This window comes from Cavia porcellus, unplaced genomic scaffold (assembly GCF_034190915.1).
Source record: "Cavia porcellus strain 051 isolate PalLab524CR breed Dunkin Hartley unplaced genomic scaffold, mCavPor4.1 scaffold_2, whole genome shotgun sequence".
In the NCBI taxonomy this organism is placed as follows: domain Eukaryota; kingdom Metazoa; phylum Chordata; class Mammalia; order Rodentia; family Caviidae; genus Cavia; species Cavia porcellus.
In genome coordinates, this window is record NW_026947485.1 from 130,203,848 (window position 1) to 130,228,621 (window position 24,774).

General features: G+C 34.9%; 1 protein-coding gene across 10 annotated transcripts in view; it reads right to left on the reverse strand.

The window, feature by feature from the left end:
• Mctp1 (multiple C2 and transmembrane domain containing 1) overlaps positions 1-24,774 on the reverse strand; it is a 539,183-nt gene that overhangs the window by 408,963 nt on the left and 105,446 nt on the right. The window lies entirely within an intron of this gene.

Genomic DNA, 24,774 nt, shown 5'->3' on the forward strand with positions numbered 1-24,774 from the left:
ATTACAGAGATTTCAAGAAGTAGCCTTGTAGATAAGCCTTCCTAAATAAGAAATTCAAGGGCTGGGAATATAGCTCAGTGGTGCAGCATCTGCCTGGTAAGTGTGAGGTCCTAAGTTTGATTCAAGGTGCCCACAAAATCCTTTACGGTTTTGTTCAATAGTATTACAACTAATAATATAGGCAATTCTATTAGAAATAGCGGGAGGCATTAGGGTAACCATTATTGATCACCTTGTATTATGTTTTTATATTATCTATTATATCCACCCTTTTGACTTGACCGATTCTGTTCTGTTATGTCACATTTGGTTTTACTCTCTTCCAAAAAAGCAATAAGAACAGTGGGAGCAATGAAACCCAAAATGTGTAATAGTCACTGTACAAAAGAGAGGAAAAGAAAATGCTCTAAACTATATAACTGCATGTATATTTAAATGTATAAGACAGAAAATGATATCACAGAGTTCTAATGGATCATTGAACAGAACTGTTTGCAGTATCATTGCTGGAATGTCCACTCTACAAACTTTAATTCTGTGACTTGAACAATTATTTCTAAGAGGGCAATATGTAATCTATTAACTAGTGATTTCCTACTGCGCATTTTTTTCTTCTGTAAATCTGTATAACTTGTACCCTTCACTGTTTTTTTTTTCTTTTCTTTTCTCCTTAAATAAAAATAAAAAAAAATAAATAAAAATAAATAAATAAATAAATAAATAAGAAATTCATGAAGTAGATAAGTAGGCAGAGGCAAAACATATGGAGATAAATAAAAGAATGAGACCATTATGGTATATTTGGAAACTGCAAGTAGCTATTTTTGGACGAAAGACATACAAGAAGAAAAGTCAGGAGAAGCTGGAAAGCTAATTAAAAGTTAAAGGATCACATAGGAGTTGCTAGAAGTTTGATTTTGTATTGTGCACTGGAAAGAGTTACTACAGTTTCTTGGTTAAAGAAGTAATATGATTAGAAAAATTATAAATACTGTGGGAAAATCAGCATAAAGGAGATACCATATGCTGAGTGAGAAATAATGAGGAATTGAACTCAAATACTGACATTAAGAAAAAAAGAAAGGGCAGGGAGATCTTTGAGGAGGAGAAATTGCCTCAGCGGATGATAAAACAGATTATAAGGAGAAATTACTAGTTTCTAATTTGCGAACTATATATGCTTGTTGTAAACAGTAACAATAGATAATAGGATATTTGCCATATGCTAAGTGCCGTTGTAAGGGTTTTGTTTACTTCATCTATATTAGATACCAAGGGACAAATACTACAGCCACTTTAAAGATCAGGAAACTGAGGCACAGGAAGGTTGAGCAGCTTGCCTGAAGTCACCAACTAGAAAGTAACAATCCCAGGACTTGAACCCAGGCAATCTGCTTTTTTGCTCTGTGTTTCTAAGTCACTTTGTTCTACAGAGAGAGAATATGATGAGGCACAGCAGAACTCAAGAACTAAAGGCTGATAGGAAAGACACCACAATCATTTCAGAAGTTGTTGACTTTAAAGTGCTTGCTGAGATGCTAAACAGGCAGTTGGCAATGTGAACCCGGAATAGTCTGCAGCAGGCATTTAGGATTGGATTCTTTAGTATGCAGGTAGTTTTCCACTACTGGTGTGAAGGAGAAACACAGAAACAGTGTGTGCAGTGAATAGAAAAATAGGTTAAAATAATATTAAATTTCAGAGGGCTATCAATGATGTTGATAATATAATGCCATCTAAATACATGTAAATTATATCTATTTACCTACATCCGTGTATGTCTCTCATTACAAACAGATTATTTCTTTGAGAGCACTGCCTCTTGATTTAACAGAAGGTAATAGAAATATTTATTTGGGGTAAAATCTTTCAGATTATTTATGGGCTATGAGGCAAACAATCAAGCGATCTCACATGAGACTCCATCTATAAAATATATATCACCAAAACTGTAACAAACTACTTTAAAAAAAAAAGGATTATTCCAAAAAGACTCCCTGTGTTGCTGAGACATTTCTATCAGGATATTAATGGAATGCCAGGGTCCAATGTGAAACTGTGAAAGCTGTACACACATCATTCTGGTAGCAAGGAAAATTTTGGATTAGTTTCATTTCTCCAAGCTCCTATAACAACCTACTTCACTCTTCAACAATAATATTCCATGTCACTAACCCCATTAATCTGTCAAGTTTGAACGTTACTTAACTTTGTGCTTTTCCCCGAAGATTTACATAGAAATCTGACAGCATCATTTGGCACCATTTTCTGGCTTTGCTGAGCAAAAACACAATATTGGCAGGAACTAGGACTTAATGCTCTGTGCCATCCAAAAGACAGCCTGCACTGGAAAGAAATATTAGGAATATCATTATTACTTTTTGAACAAGGCCGTGTGATCCAGACTTTCTGAATCTTAATTCTATTGACGCTCAAGTAACAGTTTTTAAACATGACAAGTCAAAGTTTGTTCTCTTTTTATATGAACCTACCTAAAATATCAGCCTTTAATTGCTATATTACACCCCCAGTATCTTAACTTTGCATTCAAGGAGTTGAAGATTGAATACAGCACGGAGGAGTCAGAAAACCTCTGGTTGTGCCACGGCCTGGCACAGTGAGTGTCACTACAAACAGGATCAGTAACTGTTGAATGAACGAGACCCCAGCTATCCAGGTGACAGACCTATACTTTGGGTGACCTTTTAGGTCAGATAGATCCATCCAGGACCAGCATAAGAATTGTTGTGTCCTGATGTCTCCTGGCCGGCTCTGGTCTGACATTAAAACTCCATCCTGTATTATGAAAGCATTCCAAATGTTCTTTTGCTACACTCTTGCTGACAAAATTTCTTCAGTTTCAAATGAAAAGAAAAAAAAGAACTGTTGATGTACAAAACATTATCATTACATTACTTGACAAGTGTCAGTGCACACTCAGTTAACCACTCAAGTGTCTTGACATTTTTATGATTTGACTCTTACCAGAGAGAGTATCATGTCATTGGGAAGATCTGTTTTTTTCCTGAAAGCAATTAAACATTGATGTTGCTCTCTTAATGGAGAAATAGAATCTGGTCTTTTTACCCTCATTTTGCTTCTAGTATAGACATTTCCATTATGTGACAAAAAGATGAACTTAAGAAAGAGTATATAAATGGGATTTGTAGTGCTAATCAGCAGTGTGGTTTTGGGACATATTCATAACTTCTTAGGTCTTGGTTCACTCTATAAAAGGAAGGGGTTTAATTAAATGATAGTAATGAAACACTAACTTTCTTTTAATTTAAATCTGTTACATTATCACATGCTTTTATTTTAGAAAAGCACTTCCATTACTATTCTTGTTTGTGTTAGGGGGTTTTAATTAAGATACTGTAATGTAAATTAACTTTAATTGAGAAGTCTGTGAAATTCTTTCAATCTATGATTTACTATTTCTATGTCTGACTTAATATATTCTATTGTCCATAACTTCATAACTAGGCAATAAAGGAACCAGCTCTGGTATACAGTGATATTATTCCTAAGCCCTGCATAATTTTCTTTCAAAATACACTGAACATTTTTCCTTTATCTCTATCAAAAGAGTATGAAATGAACATGGCAAAATGACTTGTCTTCATTAAGCAATTATCCATTTATGTAAAACATTTAACTCATTTTAATTCCTTTTTTTAAAAAAAATCACTTTCTTTTTAAATTCATTTACAAAAGGCATTGACAAGCACCCCATTAGCAAATTATCACTTTAGAAAGCTGGCAACAATAAATGTCTTTATCACATAAAGGATGCCCAGTTAAATTTGAATTTCAGGTAAGCAGTGGAGTTTTATTATAATAATCCTGAAATATTCTGAACAAATTTGTACCAAAATATTCTTAAATGATAAACATACTAAAATTATTTGATATTTATCTAACATTCAAATTTAACTGAACATTCTATATTTTATGTGCTATTTTTGGTGAACTTTAAAAATTCCCATTTATAAATGGAAGTGATCAGGGTGATACCAAATTCTAGGTGGTCTAAGACAACTGAAGTCTGTTTCTCACTTTATGTGAGATATCCTAGTGAGCAGGTGGCTTTTGTCTAATTGCTCACAGAAGGATCAAATCTCCCCTTTTGTAACTGTGTCATCCTTTTAGCTTCAAAGAGGTTCCCCTGCACCCAGCTGATGGAGGAGAGAACAAGAGGAATGCTATCATTTGGATTGTGCATGTTTCCCAAAGGAGTACATGTGAGAAGATGTAGTCCCCAGAGTGGCACTTTAGGAAGGTGGTAGAAGCTTTAGAGTTGGGAGCTAGTTACAACCTTGAGGTCATGGGGACATGCTCTTGAAGGGGACAATGAGATTTGTGTTCCTTCCCCCTTCTTCTGCAGGAGGCAGTTTTCCTTGGCCACACAACCCTGCCCTGACGTGCTGCTGAACTGCCATATGCCCAAAGCAATAAGACCAACTGATCATGAATTAGATCCTCTCCAACTGTAAGCCAAAATAAACTGTTTTCTATTTAACTCAGGTATTTTGTTACAGGAGAAGAAAGTGGAAGAACACTAATAGAAAGCAAATCTACTTTGTAATTGCTTTAGTCCAGAAATAATACTGTTCTCACTCACAAGTCATTGTTGAGAAGGAGTCACACAGCCCTACCAATATTCAGTAGAGACAGAGAAATATAATTCTTTTAATCAATTCCCTCCCAAACAAGCCCAAATAATGAAAAGGAGAGGTGAGAGTTTGGTGAAAATTTAATCTGTACCTGAGCATGGAACTAAAGAAAATAGACATGTTAGTCATCTGATAACACTTTATCTTTTGGAGAAAGAAACAATTGAATGTATTTTGGACCTCCCCTTTTTACATTATTGGTCAGTCTATGATGTTTAATAAGGCATGGAAACACAGTTGCCCAGTTGATGGTTTTATGTGTAACTGTTCCTGATAAATTATGTATCTATATAAATCTGTGGCAAAGGTCAACCATGAGAATCAAGTTGATGAATATGAATTGCTTTCAGGAATTCAAACACAATGCATTCATTAAAGAAAACATATGGTATAACTACAGACTCTTCAGAAGATTTGGCTCTTTTCTGCAAACTCTGAAATAGTCAAATTCTCACCTTTCTCTGTGAAGTCACATCTTGCCCTGAGGGCTGTTTGCAAACTCAATGAGAAAAAAGCTCGATCTATGTTATCCTGACTTGTGAGTCTATGTTTCCAGTTGTGAGACTCAGTTCCTTCCCTCAGTTCTGATCTGAACTAAAACAAAAAGATTTATAATACTGTATGCTCTGAATTTTGTCTACCATTTACTGTGTCCTTGTCCTTCTTGGACCTCTGTGCATTGACTTTGATTTCCCAGTTGGTACAGAATTTTGCATCTGACACACTGTTACACCTGCCAGCCCCTCAGGACTTATAATGACCATGTAACACCTCCTTGCAGTATAACTGGGCTTGTGCTCAAGGTTTCCATAATCCTACTGTTAGCATATTATTTGCCAAATTCAGTCCCTGTGGGCACCGATATCAACTTGCAGCCACTGTTGAAAAGCTGCATTCTCTGAGCTGTCTTTATTAAGGCACTTTCCAGGCATATTGGAAATGACAAAAGGTTACCTATTCCTCTCTCTGCACTAACAGCAAGCTCCAGTCTTGTATAGAGGTGAAAATTGTTCAAACTGCTAGAGACTTTGCTTTCCACACATTTCCCCCAAGGAAAAAATGGACTTAATGTGTTTATTTTTCTCTATGTCATTGAATTTCTCTCTCATTTTTCTTCTTTCCAAGAGCTTAAATGCTCCAAACAGGTATATTTATGCATTTAGCCCTTCATAGACAGACAATCCTCTCCAACAACAAGGCAAATAAAATGTAGGTATGTGTATTTTGCATGCAAACACTTAGAGAGTTAGATGTTCTAACAGTCCATTGTCATTTATCCAGAAAGTAACTTATCAAAAAACTTTCACAATTCATATTACTTTTAAGGATTCTTCTTGTACTGGTAGCTTCACTGAGCATTCTGACCTACTAAATTATTTCCAAGTGCTAGACAACTCTCTCTGGACTTCTTAAACTTATAGATCAATGATCACATTCTTTACAGCAAATATTTACTTGGTGCCAGCAGTGAAGCATTGCAGAGGTTTATCAAGATGTGAATTCTTCTTTTCAGTGGTGTGTAGCTAATAGCCACACATTTGCTGAACAAATGAGGAAGTGAGAATAATTATGGTATCTCACAGTGTGCAGTTTCCTGCCGGGACCAGTAAGTGGGGCCTAGGCAAGGAATCCTGCCCCCGTCTGAGGGAACTCTCTTTGTCACCTGGGGACCAGCATGGTTTCCTGCTGGGCTCAGCCAGTTGGGCCTAGGCACAGAATCCCGTCCCAGTCTCGGGGAACAGTCTTCCTCGCCTGAGGGGCCAGGCTGTGGTTCCTATGGGCCCAGTCAGTCGGGCCTAGACAGGGTCTGGGGGAACTCTCTCCCTCACTTGGAACAACACTTGAAGCTCAAAAATATAGGAAAATGACAAAACGAAAAACCAAAATGCAACATCAAACATCCAGCCCACCCCCAAGAAAGCCTAGGAACCACATGCATAGAAGAAAACACATTCCACATACCTGAAATACCTGAAATAATAGTAACTGAAATAAAGAAGCAACTCTGGGAAACCTTAAAGGAATGCAAACTAGAAATAATCTCTCAGGTAAAACAAGAAATGATAAAAGAAATGAAGGAGATGCTGAACATATCTAAAGAAGACACAGTTAAAAAATTGGAGGACCTAAACAAAAAGATAGAATCCCTGGATGAACAATATAAGAAACAAACAGAATATATAAAGCAGATGCAAACAGATATACAGGAAATCAAAAACTCCATTGAAAGTTGTAAAAACTGCCTCAATGAATGTGAAGATAGAATCTCAGACCTCAAAGACAAGATTGCAGCTAGTGAACAGGAAAGGAAAGATCTTTTAAAAATAACAAGAAATCAAGAAATAACAATTCAACACGTGCAAGACGATGCAAAGTGGAACAACATAAGATTGATAGGGATAAATGAAAAAGAAGGGGACAACATAAAGGATGTCAAGAGGATATTTAGAGAAGTAATAGTTGAAAATTTCCCAAACACGAGATTAGAAACTGATATCAAGATCAATGAAGCATATAGAACTCTAAATAGCCATAACCAAAATAAATCTACACCCAGACATACAATAATGAACATCCCAGAAAGTGAACAAAAGAATAGAATATTAAAAGCTGTCAGAGATAAAAGACAGATCACCTATAAAGGAGAACCTATCAGAATCACAGCAGACTTCTCAGCACAAACAATAAAGTCAAGAAGAGTGTGGAGTGAAGTATTTCAGATCCTAAAGGAAAATGATTTCCAACCTAGGCTGATGTACTCTGCAAAACTGTCCTTCAAAATCAATGGAGAAATAAGATACTTCCATGACAAAGAACAGCTGAAAAACTTCATGATCACCAAGCCAACCCTGCAAAGAATACTGAAAGGCAGCCTAGATACATTTAGGAAAAAACCACTAAACAAAGCAGACAATTAAACAGAGCAGAAAGATAAGGATGCAACAGCAAAAAGATAACATGTCAACAACAAACCAACATATAACAGTTCTAACGATTAATGTTAATGGTCTCAATGCACCAATTTAAAAAAAAAACAGACTGGCAGAATGGATCAAGAAACAGAATCCAACCATATGCTATCTACAAGAAACCCATCTAACTCAAAAGGATACTCACAGACTAAAAGTCAAAGGATGGAAAACAATACTTCATGCAACAGGACCCCCCCCCCCGCAACAAAAAAACAGGGGTAGCTAATTCTGTTTGCAGATAATCTGAATTTCAAACCAATAATGATCAGAAGGGATAAAGAAGGACACTACATACTGGTTAGTGGAAAACTGCAAGAGGAAGAGCTAACTATCTTAAATATATATGCACCAAACTCCAGAGCACCCTGTTATATAAAACAGGTACTAACAGAAATGAAAAACCAAATTAGCAGTAACAGAATTCTAACAGGAGATCTTAACACACCATTGACACCAATGGACAGATCAACCAAACAGAAAATCAACAAAGAAATAAAAGAACTGAATCGCATCTGTGAACAAATGGACATAATAGACATATACAGAGTATTCCACCCAACAACAACAGAATACACATTCTTCTCAGCAGTACATGGGTCATTGTTGAAAATAGACCATATATTAATTCACAGAACATATTTAAATAAATGCAAAAAGGTCGGAATCATCCCTTGCATGTTATCGGATCATAGCACTTTGAAATTAGAAATTAATGATAAAAGATACTGCAAAAATCCCACAAACACATGGCAACTGAATAACACACTCTTGAATAATCAGTGGGTTACAGAGGAAATTAAAGAAGAAATTAAACAATACCTACAAACAAATGAAAACACAAATACAACTTACCAGAATCTGTGGGATGCAATGAAAGCTGTCCTCAAAGGAAAATTTATTGCACTGAGTTCCCAAATTAGGAAAACAGAACGAATACAAATAAATAACCTGTGTTACACCTCAAACATCTAGAAAAAGAAGAGCAAGTCAAGTCCAAAGCCAAAAGAAGAGAGGAAATTATAAAAATCCGAGCAGAATTCAATGCAATAGTGAGCATAAAAAAAAAATCCAAAAAATCAACGAATCAAAGAGCTGGTTCTTTGAAAGAATAAATAAAATCGACAAGCCCCTAGCCAACCTTATTTTAAAAAGGGAAGAAAAAGCTCAAATTCATGCTATAAGGAGTGAAAGAGGTGAAATTACTACAGACCCTATAGAAATACAGAAGATCATCAACACCTATTTCGAAAACCTCTACTCTCAAAGGTTTGATAACATAGAGGAAATAGACAAATTCCTAGAAGGATACGAAATACCAAAGCTAGGTCATGAAGATGTAAAACTGCTGAATAAGCCAATTTCTATTAATGAAATTGAAAACGTAATTAAATCTTTACCTACAAAGAAGAGCCCAGGCCCAGACGGATTCACTGCAGAATTCTACAAGAAATACAAACATGACCTAATGCCAACATTCCTCAAACTCTTCAATGAAACTGAAAGGGAAGCAATCCTTCCTAAATCGTTCCTATAAGCAAATATTACTCTAGTACCAAAACCAGAGAAGGGCTCACCTGAAAAAGACTACAGACCAATCTCTAATGAACACAGATGCAAAAATCCTCAATAAAATATTGACAAATAGGATGCAGCAAATCAAGAATATGATACACCATGACCAAGTGGGATTCATCCCAGGGATGCAAGGATGGTTCAACATACATAAATCAATAAATGTAATCCACCATATCAATAAAGTCAAAAGTAAGAATCACATGATCATTTCTATAGATGCAGAAAAAGCCTTTCATAAGGTCCAACATTTATTCATGATAAGAACCTTACAGAAAATCGGAATAGATGGTCTTTACCTCAATATAATAAAGGCCATCTATGACAAACCAACAGCCAATATCATACTAAATGGACAAAAATTGAAGGCCTTTACTTTAAAATCAGGCACAAGACAAGGATGTCCCTTATCACCGCTCCTATTTAATATAGTACTGGAATTACTGGCCAGAGCAATTAGACAAGAGAGAGAAATAAAATACATAAAGATAGGAAAAGAAGAAGTTAAATTATCATTATTTGCAGATGACATGATACTCTATATAGAAGATCCCCAAAACTCCATTGAAAGACTCATAGATATAATAAATAAATTCAGTAATGTAGCTGGTTACAGAATCAATATTCAAAAATCAATAACATTCTTATACACTAACAACAAAGTCACACAGAGAGAAATAAGAGAGGCAACACCCTTCACACTAGCAACCAAAAAAATGAAATATTTAGGAATTATTCTCACAAAAAAAGTGAAAGACCTATACAGGGAAAATTATAATACACTGAAAAATGAAATTGAAGATGATCTCAGAAAATGGAAAGACATCCCTTGCTCATGGATAGGAAGAATAAATATTGTGAAAATGGCCATTCTCCCAAAACTTTTATACAGATTCAATGCAATCCCAATAAAAATACCATCAACATACCTCATAGAACTCAAGAAATCACTCCTAAAATTCACCTGGAGCGAGAAGAGACCTAGAACAGCAAGGACAGTTCTAAGCAGCAAAGGCAAGGCAGGAGGTAGCACAATCCTTGATTTGAAGTTATACTACAAGTCAACTGTAGTAAAATCAACATGGTACTGGAACCAAAACAGAGCCGAAGATCAGTGGAATAGATTAGAAGATACAGCCACAACTACAAACACACTCAACCACTTTATGTTTGATAAAGGAGCCAAACATGTTCACTGGAAGAACGACAGTCTCTTTAATAAATGGCATTGGAAAAACTGGCTCTCCATATGCCGAAAACTAAAACTAGACCCATGCCTATCACCATGTACTAAAATAAAATCTAAATGGATCAAAGATCTTAATATTAAAACAGAAGCACTAAATCTATTGGAAGACAAATTGGAGAAAAACCTTGAAGACATAGGAGTAGATAAAGAATTCATGAACAGGACTCAAACCGCATGGAAAATACTCCCCACAGTCAATAACTGGGACCACCTCTTATTAAAAAGTTTCTGCAAGTCAAAAGAAATCTCCAGCATAGGGAGAAAAAAACCCACAAACTGGGAAAATCTTAGTGAACTGCCCCTCAGACAAAGGACTTCTGTCTAAAACATATAAAGAATTTAAAAAATCAGACCCCCAAATTTCAAAGCCCCAATCCAAAAATGGGCATCTGAGATGCATAAACAATTTTCAGATGAAGAAATTCAAACGGCAAATAAATACATGAAAAAAATGTTCCCATCACTGGTTATTAGACAAATGCAAATTAAAACCACACTGAGATTCCATCTCACTCCTGAAAGAATGGCCAAGATCAAGAAAACCACCAACAACAAATGCTGGAGAGGCTGTGGGGAAAAAGGAACTCTCCTACACTGTTGGTGGGAGTGTAGACTAGTACAGCCATTGTGAAGGTCAGTCTGGAGATTTCTCAAAAAGCTGGGACTGGGACTGGAAACCCCATTTTAACCAACTATTCCACTTCTAGGTATATTCCCAGAAGAACTGAAAGCATCATACCACAGTGATATATGTGCACCCATATTTATAGCAGCACAATTTGTAATAGCCAGATCTTGGAAACAACCTAAGTGTCCATCAACTGAAGAATGGATAAAAAAGTTGTGGTATTTTTATGCAATGGAGTACTACTCATCTATAAAAATGATCGCATTGAGATATTTATAAGTAAATGGACACAGCTTGAGACCATACTCATAAGTGAAATAAATCAAACTCACATGTATAAATACTGAATAGTTTCCCTAGTGTAAGAAATGATAAGAATACATAACAGTATGTGGTAATCATGATTCCCAATCATATTGGTTTGAACCTATATAATGTTATCACTCATTAATTGCAATGGTTTTAACCTGGGTTGTTCGATTTTAGTATCGGTGATAGTACGAATACCTATTCTGAAGAAAACAACACATCATAAAAGCTAGTGCTGATTTAATATCATCTTGTTTTGAAGTCCCATCAAGCTGTTATTCACCTGTTTTCACTGGTTTTAACATGTGGTATCTTACTATATTTTACTATATGCGATAGTATAAACAAAAATTTTATAGGCAAAGAGATAATATAGAAACCATTGTTCATTTTCTGTTAACTGGTTCTAAATATCCTGTAATTTGTTCATTCTCTTGAATAGCTTCAGACTGTCTTGATATGCTTGATGCTATAGTTTATGAAGTTATACTCAAATAATTCAAGGAAGGAAGCACTATGGTGACTACTATTATGTTAGATTATCTGGGGGTGAAACACAATGATGCTTAAATTGTTCGGTTCTGACGTGTGTTGTTCTAATACAATGTCCTCTTTTACCTCAATCCCACCCTTTTTTAAAATTAATCTATTTTTTTCTTACATTTTTTCAATTAAGGGAAAACTAAATTTAAAAATAGCGGGATATATTATAGTAACTTTTTTGTATTCCTATTAACCTGATATGATCCCCAGTATTGCTCTCCCCATCTTGTTCTGTCAGATTTTACTATATTCTGTTTTGTTTGGTAGTATCAAGTTTGAGCGTATAGGCAACTACTTTGAAGGCAATAAGATTCACTAAGATGCCCATTATGGTTTGATTATTATCTTCTTTTGAAATCCTGTAAGGTCTCCAGTATAGGTTTTATTGGTCTTGTTCTGTACTGTTTTGAACAATTCTATTATACCTGATGATATAGACAACTTTTTAAAAAAATAGCAAGAGGCACAATGGTAACCATTTTAGATCACCTGATATCCTATTTTTACATCATGTACTATGCCCATCCTTTTGTTCTAACCGACTCTGTTTTGTTTAGCCACGTTAGGTTTTATTCTCTCAAAAAAAAAAAATAAGAATTGTGGGAGTAAAAAAAAACCCAAAAAGTATAATTGTTATTAAAAAGAGAGGAAAGGAAGGTGGTCTAAGGGATATAACTGCATGTATGTTTGAGTGCGTAGGATGGAAATCCATATTACTGAACTTTTGTTGGATCATTGATCAGCATTGTGTGCAATCTCATTGTATGAATATTCACTTTACATGCTTTAATTTTATAACTTGAACAACTATTTCAAAGATGACAATACGTAACCTATTAACTAGTGATATCTTACTGTATTTTTTTCCTTGAAATTCTGTATTATTTGTACCCTTTTACTGCTTTGTTTTTTTTATTTCCTTTCTATTTTTTTCTCTTTAAATAAAAAAAAAAGAATTATGGTATCTCTTGTGCTGTTATGGCCTTTTTTTCCACATATCCTCACTAAAATACAGATATATCATCAAAGGAATAGCTACTAATAAAATCTTTACCTGGAAATTCATGTTATAGACTGGTTCATGTTAGAGTCAATGAGGTACCAATGATTGCAATATGTTTGAACATAATGATTTCCTAGACAGCCAAAAAATAACAGGCTAGCATCTTCACTTGATGCTCATATTCAGAATACAACAGGTATATTACATTGGCCATGGATATGACAAGAAAAAAGAATAGACTAGTGTTTAGTCACTAAATGTAAAATATAATCATCATAGCCTGAAAAAATATGAGAGACTAGAACAATGGGGAATTAAAATTCTAGGACTAAAGGAAATAACTACAAAAGCCTTGCCTCAAATATGACTAACATCTAGATTGTCAACACCTACAGATTAAAGTTTAGTCTGCTTACTTTGATATTCAAGCATGCTACACTCTGAACCTAACAATTCCTTCCAGTATCAAACCCATCTTCTCCTCTCCTTGGCCTCTTGGCTATATAATTGACTTAGCAGTTCACTAGACTATAAACTCACATATGCAAGCTGAATACCTAATCAGCATTTTAGTGCTTAATGTATATATGAATAAAGAGCCAAGGAACATTAGACATTTAAGGAAAACTATCAACATGAATGGGACCAAAATAAACCACAAAGGAATTGGGATATACAAATACTATGCAGAGAACAGATAATAAGTTTTAAAATAGCAGTTTTCTCAGAGACATAAGAAATAACAACAGAATCCTATAAAAAGAGATTAGAGAACCAGAAAGTAATTGGAAATTAAGAAACAAAGGAACTGAAATTAAAGATAAAGTATATAATTGGAAGATAAAGCCAGGGAAATCTTTTATGAAGGAGTTGAAAGAATGGACTAAAGGAAAAAAAACAAAATAAAAATAAAATATACAATATAAAACAAAGTAAAATAAAATAAAAGCTAAGTCAAGAAGGTTCAAAATCTGATTAACTGACTCCATCAGACTAAGGTCCTGTTACGGCTGCCACCACTAGCATGGATCACAGTGCCTGGCAGAGAGGAATACGTGATTATTCTAAAAAGGGAACAGAGATCACCGTGTCAGTGGGTGTGGTCCAAGAGGGTCTCCTCAAAGATGAGATGGCTCCCCAACTGGCCCCTACCCCATGCAGTAATTTTACCAGTTTTCATCACAGAAAAGCATTTTATTTCACTCTATGTCAATGAGAGATACAAGCCAAATTATTAAGCAAAATCAAAGAAATACATACTCAAAAAAGGAATGTGAATGCTTGAAGGGTGAAACATATTGGTCTGGCATTGCAGGTATTTATGCCTTGCTGGGTAGAACCTGTGGATTTTTTGGATCTATAGTGTAGAAAGAAAACCTCAGGTCCAGTTTTCTGGCTTATTTTATCTTTTAAGGCTTTTAAGAATTTTTAAGAACAGGATTAGAGATGAAATTGTGTTGTAATCTTTGGTAACTTTGTGTCCTAAAGTTACAATTTTCTTTTAAGTATAATTTTAAAATTATAATTTACTCTGTCTCATTTATGCCTGTCTTTATTTCTTCTGTCCTGCCTCAATCATGGAACTAAAATAAGAAAATCAACATTCCCAAACAGAGAAACATACATCAGCTGAAACAGCATCCAGCATATTTAAGTACCCAGCATATTTTAAAAAATCAATGTTCATTATCATGAAATTTCAAAGTCAAGGATTAAAAAAAGATCCTAAACACAAGAGTAAAATCTGGCCATCTACAAAGGAATAGAAAGGACTGGAGTCAAATATTAGAAATCACAAATTAAAACAACAAAATTTCAAATATTAAAAGAAATTAGCCTAAAATTATCAATCAAATAAGCACAGTACATTAGAGACATTTTAATATTGTATATGAAAGCCAACAGAATTTCTGCTTTTCATAACATCTGTAAAAATTAGGATTGTTCTGCCCACATGAAGAAATAAACCAAGGCAAAGATAGAGGTAGACTCCATAAAACAGAGGACCCAATATAAGAGAGAAGCAATAGGAATTTCCAGAACACAGGAACAGTAGAGAGGTCCTGATGGCAACGGTATAGAGGAAGTTCTGGGTGACGAGGGTTTGCAAATTACTTAGGAGCAATTAGTCCATGTGGAAGCCAGAAAATGAAAGTTTCCAGAAGAATGTTACCAGAAGAAAAAAAAAGTATAGGCAATAGATCTGACAAATTTGATCATGGAGAAAACTGGAGCTCCTGCAGAGTGTGGAAAAGTCTAGCATAGATTCGAAAAAAGTTAAAAATGAAAAAAAATTCTAGAAAACCAAGTTACATGAAAGAAAAGTAGCTGTGTCTCAACTATGCAATATACTCACACAATCATAAAACTAAAAATACCAAATATTCACTTAATGAAAATGTAACCTAGATATACCTGGAAAATGTGGTTAGAAGAAAACAGATCTAAAATTCTCATTATAAAGGAGAGATCCTAGAAAAGATAAAAGGAGCATTTTATCTTAAGCATTTTATTTTAAACATCTACCATTATTTAACCTTTTAATATGCATACATGAATTATTTCAATAACATTTAAAGTTAACAAATACATTTTTTAAAAGTGCTATACTATGATTAATAGATTTTTTTTTTTTTTTTTTGTCTTTTTGAGACAGGGTCTCGCTAGGCAGTTCCAGCTGGCCTTGAGCTCACTTTGTAGCCCAGGCTGATCTCAAACTCGCAACAATCCTTCTGCCTCAGCCTCCCGAGTGCTGGGATTACAGGCGTGAGCCATCACGCCTGGCCGTAGATTTGTAACTAATTCTTAACATTATATTTAACCATTAAATTTGATTTAGAAATTGAAAGTTTCATTAAATTTAGTCAGAAGCTGATACAACTTCAAAATAATTGTCCATTTCCTTACAGTCCCATCTGAAAAAGTACCACTGTGCTAAGAAACAACAAAATCATGTCAATGTTTAATGTACCACAAGCTCAACAGTATTTAAAGAAGGCTGCCTTTCTTGAATCTTTGTTCCACTACTTATTAGCAGTGTAGCTTTAGGCAAATTATTTTATCACATAACTCATGTGTATAATAGACTATTCTGATAATTGCTTCAGAAAATTGTTTTGTGGATTATTTCATGGCAAGTACCCAAAACACAGACTGACACAAAGTAAGCACTCAATTAAATTTTAATTACTGATTGTAATTATTCTAAAATGAAAGTGTCAGTAAGATATTTACTAATTTCTTATAATTTACTTGGGTATTTTATAGCCATCTATATCTTTCAACTAGCATAATGTCTGTCATACTTTAAATTTTCCCATTGCATCTCCTTATCTTCCTTAGTTCAACATTTATTTTGTTACTGGAACAGCTATTGAATTTTTGGTAAGTGAGCAGAGAATCATATCAGGTGTGCGCTTAGGAAAATACCTCTAGTTACACTAAGGAAACAACAACAAGAAAATAGTTTTTCTTTGGTTATAATGAGAAAAAAGTAAAACTGAACTTATGTTGCACTTTTAAATCAAGTTTCTAAAGGTAAAAGTTATAAATGAAAATTATCCTGTGAGATTGCAATTCATCTTTCAATGCTGAACACAAGTATTTGCTTCTTTCCAGATCCTGATGCCTTTCTGAAGTGACACATTTCATTACTGTCCAGCAACATAAATGAACAGGGATACTGAATACTTACAGCCTCCAGAAGAGCAAACATGCAGAAAATGGCCCAAGAAACTTGAAAGCAATTTCATGTTCTTACATCCAGTTTGTTTTTCATTGAGTTTAGTTGATTAGCTCCTGCTTGAATAAATATTGGTACCCTCTGACTCTATTCTTTCATGAAATTATCTTTTCAACAAAGAAGACAATAGAAGCACATTTAGTATTGGAGGCATATGGAAGGAAATATAAGAACCTCCAAAGTAAACTGTGCTCCAAGCAGAGAGAAAAACCTCAAAACCTGAGTCCTGTACTGAAGAAAAATTCCATTTCAAATCAAATGCTGAAGCTTTCTCCAGGACAGCTTTCAGTTCTGATGACTGCTTGGAATGGCTTCTGCCTAGCTCCAGATCTTGAGTACACCTGCACCTTGAGCGGAAGTGGAAATGTCTTTCTGTAGCCACCAAACAAGAAGTCTTCAGGACAGGCTGACGAGCCCCCACCCACTGGTACCAGCCCAGATGCTGCAGAAGTCAGCCTCCAAGAAAGAAAAATTAGAAGAAGCTTTTCTCCAACCCCAAACCAGGAAAACCTGGCATTTATATTGTCATTTGTCTTTCCTGGAGCGCTATCAGGACATCAACATAAAATAGACAAATCACAGGCTAACCTTCCAGAAACTAGTTCTAACATCAAAAATCAGAGTCAGTATTTCAGGTCTGTTATTTCTTTGTAAAATAGGGATGCTTCTTATTTATAGATTTTATTACATCCTTGAGAAAATCAAATGAGCTAATGGATGGCCAAGGACTTAAAAGACCTATATTTGTTTTTTTCAAATTTAGTGGTTTTTTAACACATAGCACATAATAAGGAGCAACATAAAGTCTGTTTCCAATGATCTTTCATTAAAAATACATATTTTAAAAAGAAATATATCTATAACACATATTCCTGTATAAGTATATGAAAAAAGAAAATATATGCACATACATATATATTAAGTGTGTTAGATCTCTTCAGAAAATGAGAACAGAGTGTATGCGTGTGTGTATATGTGCATGTGTGTGTGTGTTTACTTTCCTTATCTGGAGAGAGAGAGAGAGACATTTTAGAGAACTGGAGATTTAATGAGTTTGCAATCTGTTAAGGATGAGACAGTGGGCAGTCTGCAGACCAGGGAAGACTCGAAATACAGGCTGCTGGCAGAATTCCTCCTTGCTGAAGAGAGGCCAGTTTTTGTCTATTTAAGGGTTGGACTGATTGAGCAGCCCACCACATTATGGAGAGTAATGTGCCTTATTCAAAAGCTACTGATTTAAATGTTAACCTCACCCAAAAAACATAGTCACAGAAACATCCAGGGTGATATCTGACCAGGTGTCTGGGTACCATGGGCCAGTCAAATTGACATCTGCTTAGAAGTGAACACACACACACACACAGACACACAGACACAGATACACACACACATGCACACACAGGAGTACATATAAAACCATGAAGTCTGAGTAAAATCAATGGACCATAATTCACATCTGTTGGAATAGCAAACATATTCTGTTGAGTATTTAAGAGGTACATGTTTTCTTTTGTGTTTGGATTCTTTGTAATTTTTTTTCATGTTCAGTACATCAATAAAAGTTGAAGGAAAAAATTTTAAAAAGAGAAAAAACAATCAATGGACCATATTAATATGAACTTCTTGATAGCATAAGTTTTATGAGATATTACCATTGAACAGAACTGAATAAAAGGTACATGGAACCTCTCCACATGATATTTTACAATTGCATGTGAATCTACACTTGTCTCCAAAACAAAGGCTTTAGTAGAAAAAAACTTTGGCTTTTTACACAGTCTTGCAGTGGTACCAGAATGAACGTTGAATGTGTGTGACTGTGACGGAGGTCAGGAGCTTTTAAGTTGCAGAAACACTCCACAGCTTGGTGATGGTTATGGTGCACATGTGTATGAAACTCATCAGAGTGTTCACTTAAAATCAGTGCTATTAATTATATGTAAATGATACTTTGGTACGTGATGTTTTTGCTTTGGAAAGTGTCAGCCTGGTTGTAAGACAGAGAGGAGGCTAGGAGACTACAAATGGAGTCAAGGAAATATTTGTAGGGATTCAGTGCACAAATCTTAAATTCCACTCAGGCAGCTTTAAAGGGCGTGGGACATAAGTCAAGGAAATTCAGAACACTGAGTAGAAGCCCAACCAATCAGGGAAAGGCAAAGCCTCCTTTCTGTTTTCATCTCTTACACCACAGAATACGTAGAAAGTGCAGCTCTAAGGCCTTCAGTGAGACACTGTTAATGTGTCTTACAATTTGCTTGGACTATAGTTTATATTCACTATATATCTTAATCAGTGTTATCTATATAGCTTAAGAAAATAAAAGCAGCTTATCAGTTCGGAGATATACCTAGGTTAGCATGTCCTCCGTTGACTGTGCACTTTTGATTTCTGTGCATTTCCAGAGAATGAACAAGTAGGTCAGGGGATTAAATGACCTGGAAAATACTGATTGGTGGTCTGAATATCCATACTTGGCAGAAGTCAGAAATATGCAAACACACTGAAGCATATTCCAGAGGAAGTGCACTCAGAAGATAAAGCTATCGGCCTTCCTATTAATGGCATTCAACTGTCCCAACCCTGCTGTGTTTTTTTTTTTTTATTTAAGGAGAAAAAGAAATAAAAACAGAAAAAGGGTACAAGTTACACAGAATTTCAGAAAAAATAAACAGTAGGAAATCACTAGTTAATAGATTACATATTGTTATCTTAGAAATAGTTGTTCAAGTTACAAAATTAAAGCATATAAGGTAGACTTTCAAACAGTGAGACTGGAAACAGTTTTGTTCAATGATCCAACAAAACTCAGTAATATGGTTATCTATCTTATACACTTAAATATATATGCAGTTATATTCTTAGAGCACTTTCTTTTCTTTCTTTTGTACAATGCAATTACACATTTTGGGTTTTATTACTCCCACAGTTCTTATTACTTTTTTCTGAAGAGAGTAAAACCAAATGTGACATAACAGAACAGAGTCAGTCAAATCAAAAGGATGGACATAATAGATAATGCAAAAACAAAATACAAGGTGATCAACAATGGTTACCATAATGCCTCTTGCTATCTTAAAAAGAATCGCCTATATCATCAGTTATAATAAAATTGAACAAAACAGTAAAGAATAAAACCAAAACATTGGAGACATTACAGGACTTTAAAAGAAGATAATAGTCAACCAGAATGGGCATCATAATGAATCTTATTGTCCTCACAGTTTTGCCTATACTTTCGAACTTGGTACTATCAAGCAAAGCAGAAAATTAGTCAAAGCAAGATGATGAGAGCTATACAGGGTTTCAAATCAAGTTAATAGGAAATCAAAGTGGCTTACTATAATGTATCCTGCTTTTTAAAAATTTTTCCCTTAATTAAAAAGATAAAAACAAAAAAGTAAATAATTAAAAAAAGGAGATTTAGATAAAAGAGAGCATAACAACAAAACAGCACAGGTCAGAGAATAACCATTTAAGCAAAATAGTGTTTCACCACAAGATATCCTGACATAAAAGTAGTTACCATAGTATCTCTTTCCTTGAAATGTTTGAGTATATCTTCGTATACTGTAGCATCAAACATATCAAGACAATGTAAAACCATTCTAGAGAATGACAGTATTACAGTATTATAGAACCAACTATCAGAAAATGAACGGCGGTTTCTGTATAATCTCCTTGTCTATAAAAGTTTTTGCTTATATTATCACATATAATAAAATCCAATAAGATACAACCTGTTAAGACCGATGGAGACAGAAGAATAAAAGCTTGATGGGACTTCAAAGCAAGATCATACTAAATCAGCACTAGCTATTATGATGTCCTGATTTCTCCAAAATAGCTGTACCTACAGAAAATGTTTCTTAGACAAACTCTGCAGCTGAACACTGAAACCTGAAAAGGAAATCTGATAAGGGTATAACAGCTCTCTAACATTCGTGTCTTCTGGAATGGCACTGACTTCTGATGCCCACACTCTGGGAACATCCAGTTTGCCTGCAGAAAGTTGCATTGTCATTTAGTTGTTAAAAAAAGAAAAGAAAAAGATCTCTGAGAAACTACATTTGAAGACAACATTTAATTATTCTGGGGCCAGTAATCTAATTTAAAGACTCAATTATTCCATATCAAAAGCAATATGTCAATCTCTTTATGTCTTTTTTGCTAAAGCCCCTTTATTAGACATTTAAATTTTATAGCTATTGATTTTTTGGTTTTCTGCCATGTAAACTGTTATGGAAATCTTCTAAGTGCTAATTTCCAATCAGGAACTCAGGAAAAAATTACGCTATTGAAACCAGAAATTCACTTTGGTTAGTAGTTGCTTGCTTCCTAGTTTCCTTACTACAAAAGAGAAATAAAAATATTTCCTTTCCTATTAACTAAAAAGCTATTCAGAATATCAGATCAATGAATATACCCAAAAAAAAGAATGTTGTTTCGTGGATAAGTGCTACTATATCAACTTGAAAATACCTGATGCAAAAGATAAATGTACCATATGGATGTTTGATAAATTTTGAGAATTTATTTTAGTTTTGACTGCATGACCCACCAAAAATAAATAAAATTAATTCTATGAAACTAAAATCTGAAATCTACTACATTCCAATGGAGTTTAAAATTAAGTTTATATTCATTTTATTGGCACAATAATGATGTGAAGCTAGATTCAGCCAGACACAAAGGCATTAAGTCCTATACAATTAAATAACTTTAGGCTAGTTTGTGAATTCTCAAATCTTTTTGTAAGTCATTTGATGTTGAAAATCAAAGCACATAATAGACAAAAAAAATAGGGTTTCACTAAGGGTCTCCATTCTCATTTTATTTTATTAATGAAAACACAAAGCCCACACATAATGATATATTAAAATAAACCAGGGAACACCATTCAAATATTTGTACAAAAGGCTCATATTAAAAGTATCTGTGTGTGGACTATACTTAATGAAAGCCATAAGAAGCTTTATCAAAATGCCCCTGGATTCCAAATAAAAAGTTCCAACAATACTGGTAAAAACACAACAGCACATTACAATTAATATTTACAGTTTCTTCTGTCACATATGAATTTGAAAAGGATATTGATCCAAAAAATCAACTGACAGAGTCTTCATGATTTCACTCAAAAAAGCAAACTGTTTTTGTTCCACTACTACTGCTTATTATTTATCTCTTGGCTCTCACATGAAATGCAGTGAGTTGTTTTCCTACAAATCTTTTCTAAAAGATTTGTAGAAAGGTAAAGTATAGTTAATTTGCTTCAAGCAGTTTCGCGATTATTTTCCTTAATTAGTCCACAGTTTATCACTAGTTGATAAGTTTCAGTCAAAAAGGATGTTTTCTGAACTGAGTCTCAATCCTTGTTACAAATGCATTATTTTCCTAGGCTAAGATTTTAAATAAATCTGAGCTTTGGGAATCAAATTCTAAATAGAGATATTGAAGACAGATGTCTTTAGACAAATTAGGTCTGAAACTAGTTTACTTTCGTTCAATCTTACTTCCCAATTGTCAAGATAGTCAACTTGCCACAAGTCAGGATCCTAACTATTCACCTAATATTTTAAGAATTAGATATACTTACAATTTTCAAATTTTCTATGTGGAAAAATTTCTCTATCATTCATCCCCTGCTACTATCCAGAACTCTGTGTACAGAGAGAGAAAGTATTCCAGGGGTTGAAAGATACCTTTTTCTTTAACTAAGGAACATTGATTAAAAATATAAATTTAGTAAAATAGATGTATGCTTTGGGTTGGTAAAATTTTAATATGAGTTAAAGAACTATATAACTATATTCATAATACATGGTTTAATAAATTGATTTTTTTATCTTTATGATTTTGATAATTTAACCTATTTTTATTTTCCCCCAAGTTGCCAAGGAGCTAAAAGTCAAGTAAATCAGCCTATCATTACATAAATAAGTTAGCCTCTTTTTGATAAAATGTTCTCTTTCTCAATAATAATTCTTTGATTTTATTGTGCATGTATTCTGTATCATAGCTTTTTCCACATCTCTTTTAGAGAACACATAGGATACAAAAAATACTACACATCTACTTAACATCAAGGGGGTAAGGTTTGGTTTTAGTAAAAATTAACAGAAGGTCATAAATATTTTATATGCCTTATAAAAGCATTCAAAATGGCATTCCATTGAATCAAACAGATTTAATTTTAGCTTGCATATTTGCAGTGTTCAGACTTTGTGAGGGGCTTTAATTAAAGAATATCAGAGAATCTAAGAGCACAATAACTATGTGTCTGTATTATAGCCAAGACTTACAAAAGCTTGTTATGTGTTCAGAGGCATTTCCTTCCAGTTTTTTCACATCAGCAGGAACATCTTGGACTGGGTTGCGATTTGCTGATGAGCTGTCCAACACAAGGAGGCTATGCTGGTGCCAGCAGGAAGTTACCAAAGATTGTTTGCTTGCTCCATAAATGAGCTCAGCTTGGGTGATCATGGCTTTTCCTCAAAACTATACAGAACTGTGTGCTAATAAGTGGCCAAAACACAGGCAGATTGGTTTGCTCTCTCCTGCAAGGAGAAACCACCTGCCACCAAAAAAGGAACTTAAAAACAAGGAAAGAAAAGGGGAAAGCAGGATGTATCTTAAGCTCTAGTTGTTCCTACAGACATGAGTTGAGACAAAAACACAATATTTCTTAAAAATATTTACTTCAGTTCACACCAGGAAGCAAGCCCCTCCTCCCCCCACCGGCTGGGAACCAGCGACATGCACAGGCCACTGCCAGAGTGGGACAGCCAGACCCAAGCCTATCCCCATGAGTCAGCACCATTTGTGGATCACAGGGAGAGAGAACAAGGCCACATCAGGAAACAAGACATGCCTGGGAACCAGTGCCTTGTACCATCTGCTATGGGAATGGGCATGGGCCAGATCCCAGCTCCTTCTGGTGTGCAGGTTGGCAAACAAGAAGTACCAATCCCCACCCCACCCCAACCCTCCATAAGTGACCAGTTGACCCAAAGAAACACAGGCTGTGATGATAACTATCAAGGTGAAATGAAATTGCACGCCTGTGGTATTTTGGTGTTTCACGGACATTGCAGGGCTAGGGCTACAGGTCTAATCATAGGTTCAGAGGATAGCGGTATGCAGTGTGGCATCTAGGAAGATCTCCTGAGGGTTGCAGCCATTGTTGATCACTATGGTCCTGTTTTGGAAGTCCTATATTGTTTCCACTGTTTTGTTGGATTGAGTTTTATTTTCTTTTGTTTTGTTTATGTTAAATCCAATGGCAAGCATCTATTTCAAAGAAAGCAAAAAATATTATGGTAGCAATTTTGTATTTACTATTGGTTTGTTTTGAAGTCCTCTATTGCATTCATTGTTTTGTTTTTATTGTTTCTATTCTATTCGGTTCTGTTTTTCACTATGTCCAAAGGTATCTGCAGCTATTTTTGGAGACAAAAAAGGCATTATGGTGACTATCATCAATTTTGTAATGTTTAGAAGTCCTGCATCATTTACACTGGTTTGTTTTGATTGGTTTTATTATGCTTTATATTCCTTGGTTTTAACCTTTTTAAAATAAAATAAAATAACATAAAATAAAAATGTACCTCCCATCTTTCCATGACTAGAAATTTCCTTCCTATGATTTGTTTTCAAGCTTTCCCAGTTAGATGCAGATATTCACAGTTCTGTATGGCCGCTACTCAGTGCGGTTGTTGTTAACTAATGTCATGGGGAAAACAATGGCTCTTAGCACACCACCCACTAGGACAGAAGGAACACCCCACATGCCCAAATCAGCACTGTCCAAGAGGAAAAACAACCAACTTACCTGCTTCCAGTCTGAGCCCTAGGACAGCAAGTGGATGGCATGAGGTCAAATGCCCCAAACACACAGCACAGCACCCACAAAACCAGACCTGGCCCCTGTCTCTACTGATAAAATGAGGATGGAAGGAGAACTCAAGACGATATTTTCAAGGCCGAGGCAGAGACACTGGCCACAAGAAACTGCCGGAAAGCTTTCAGAGAAGGATTAAAATAGAAAAGCTGGTTGGTTAACTTGGTACCAGCAGGAGAA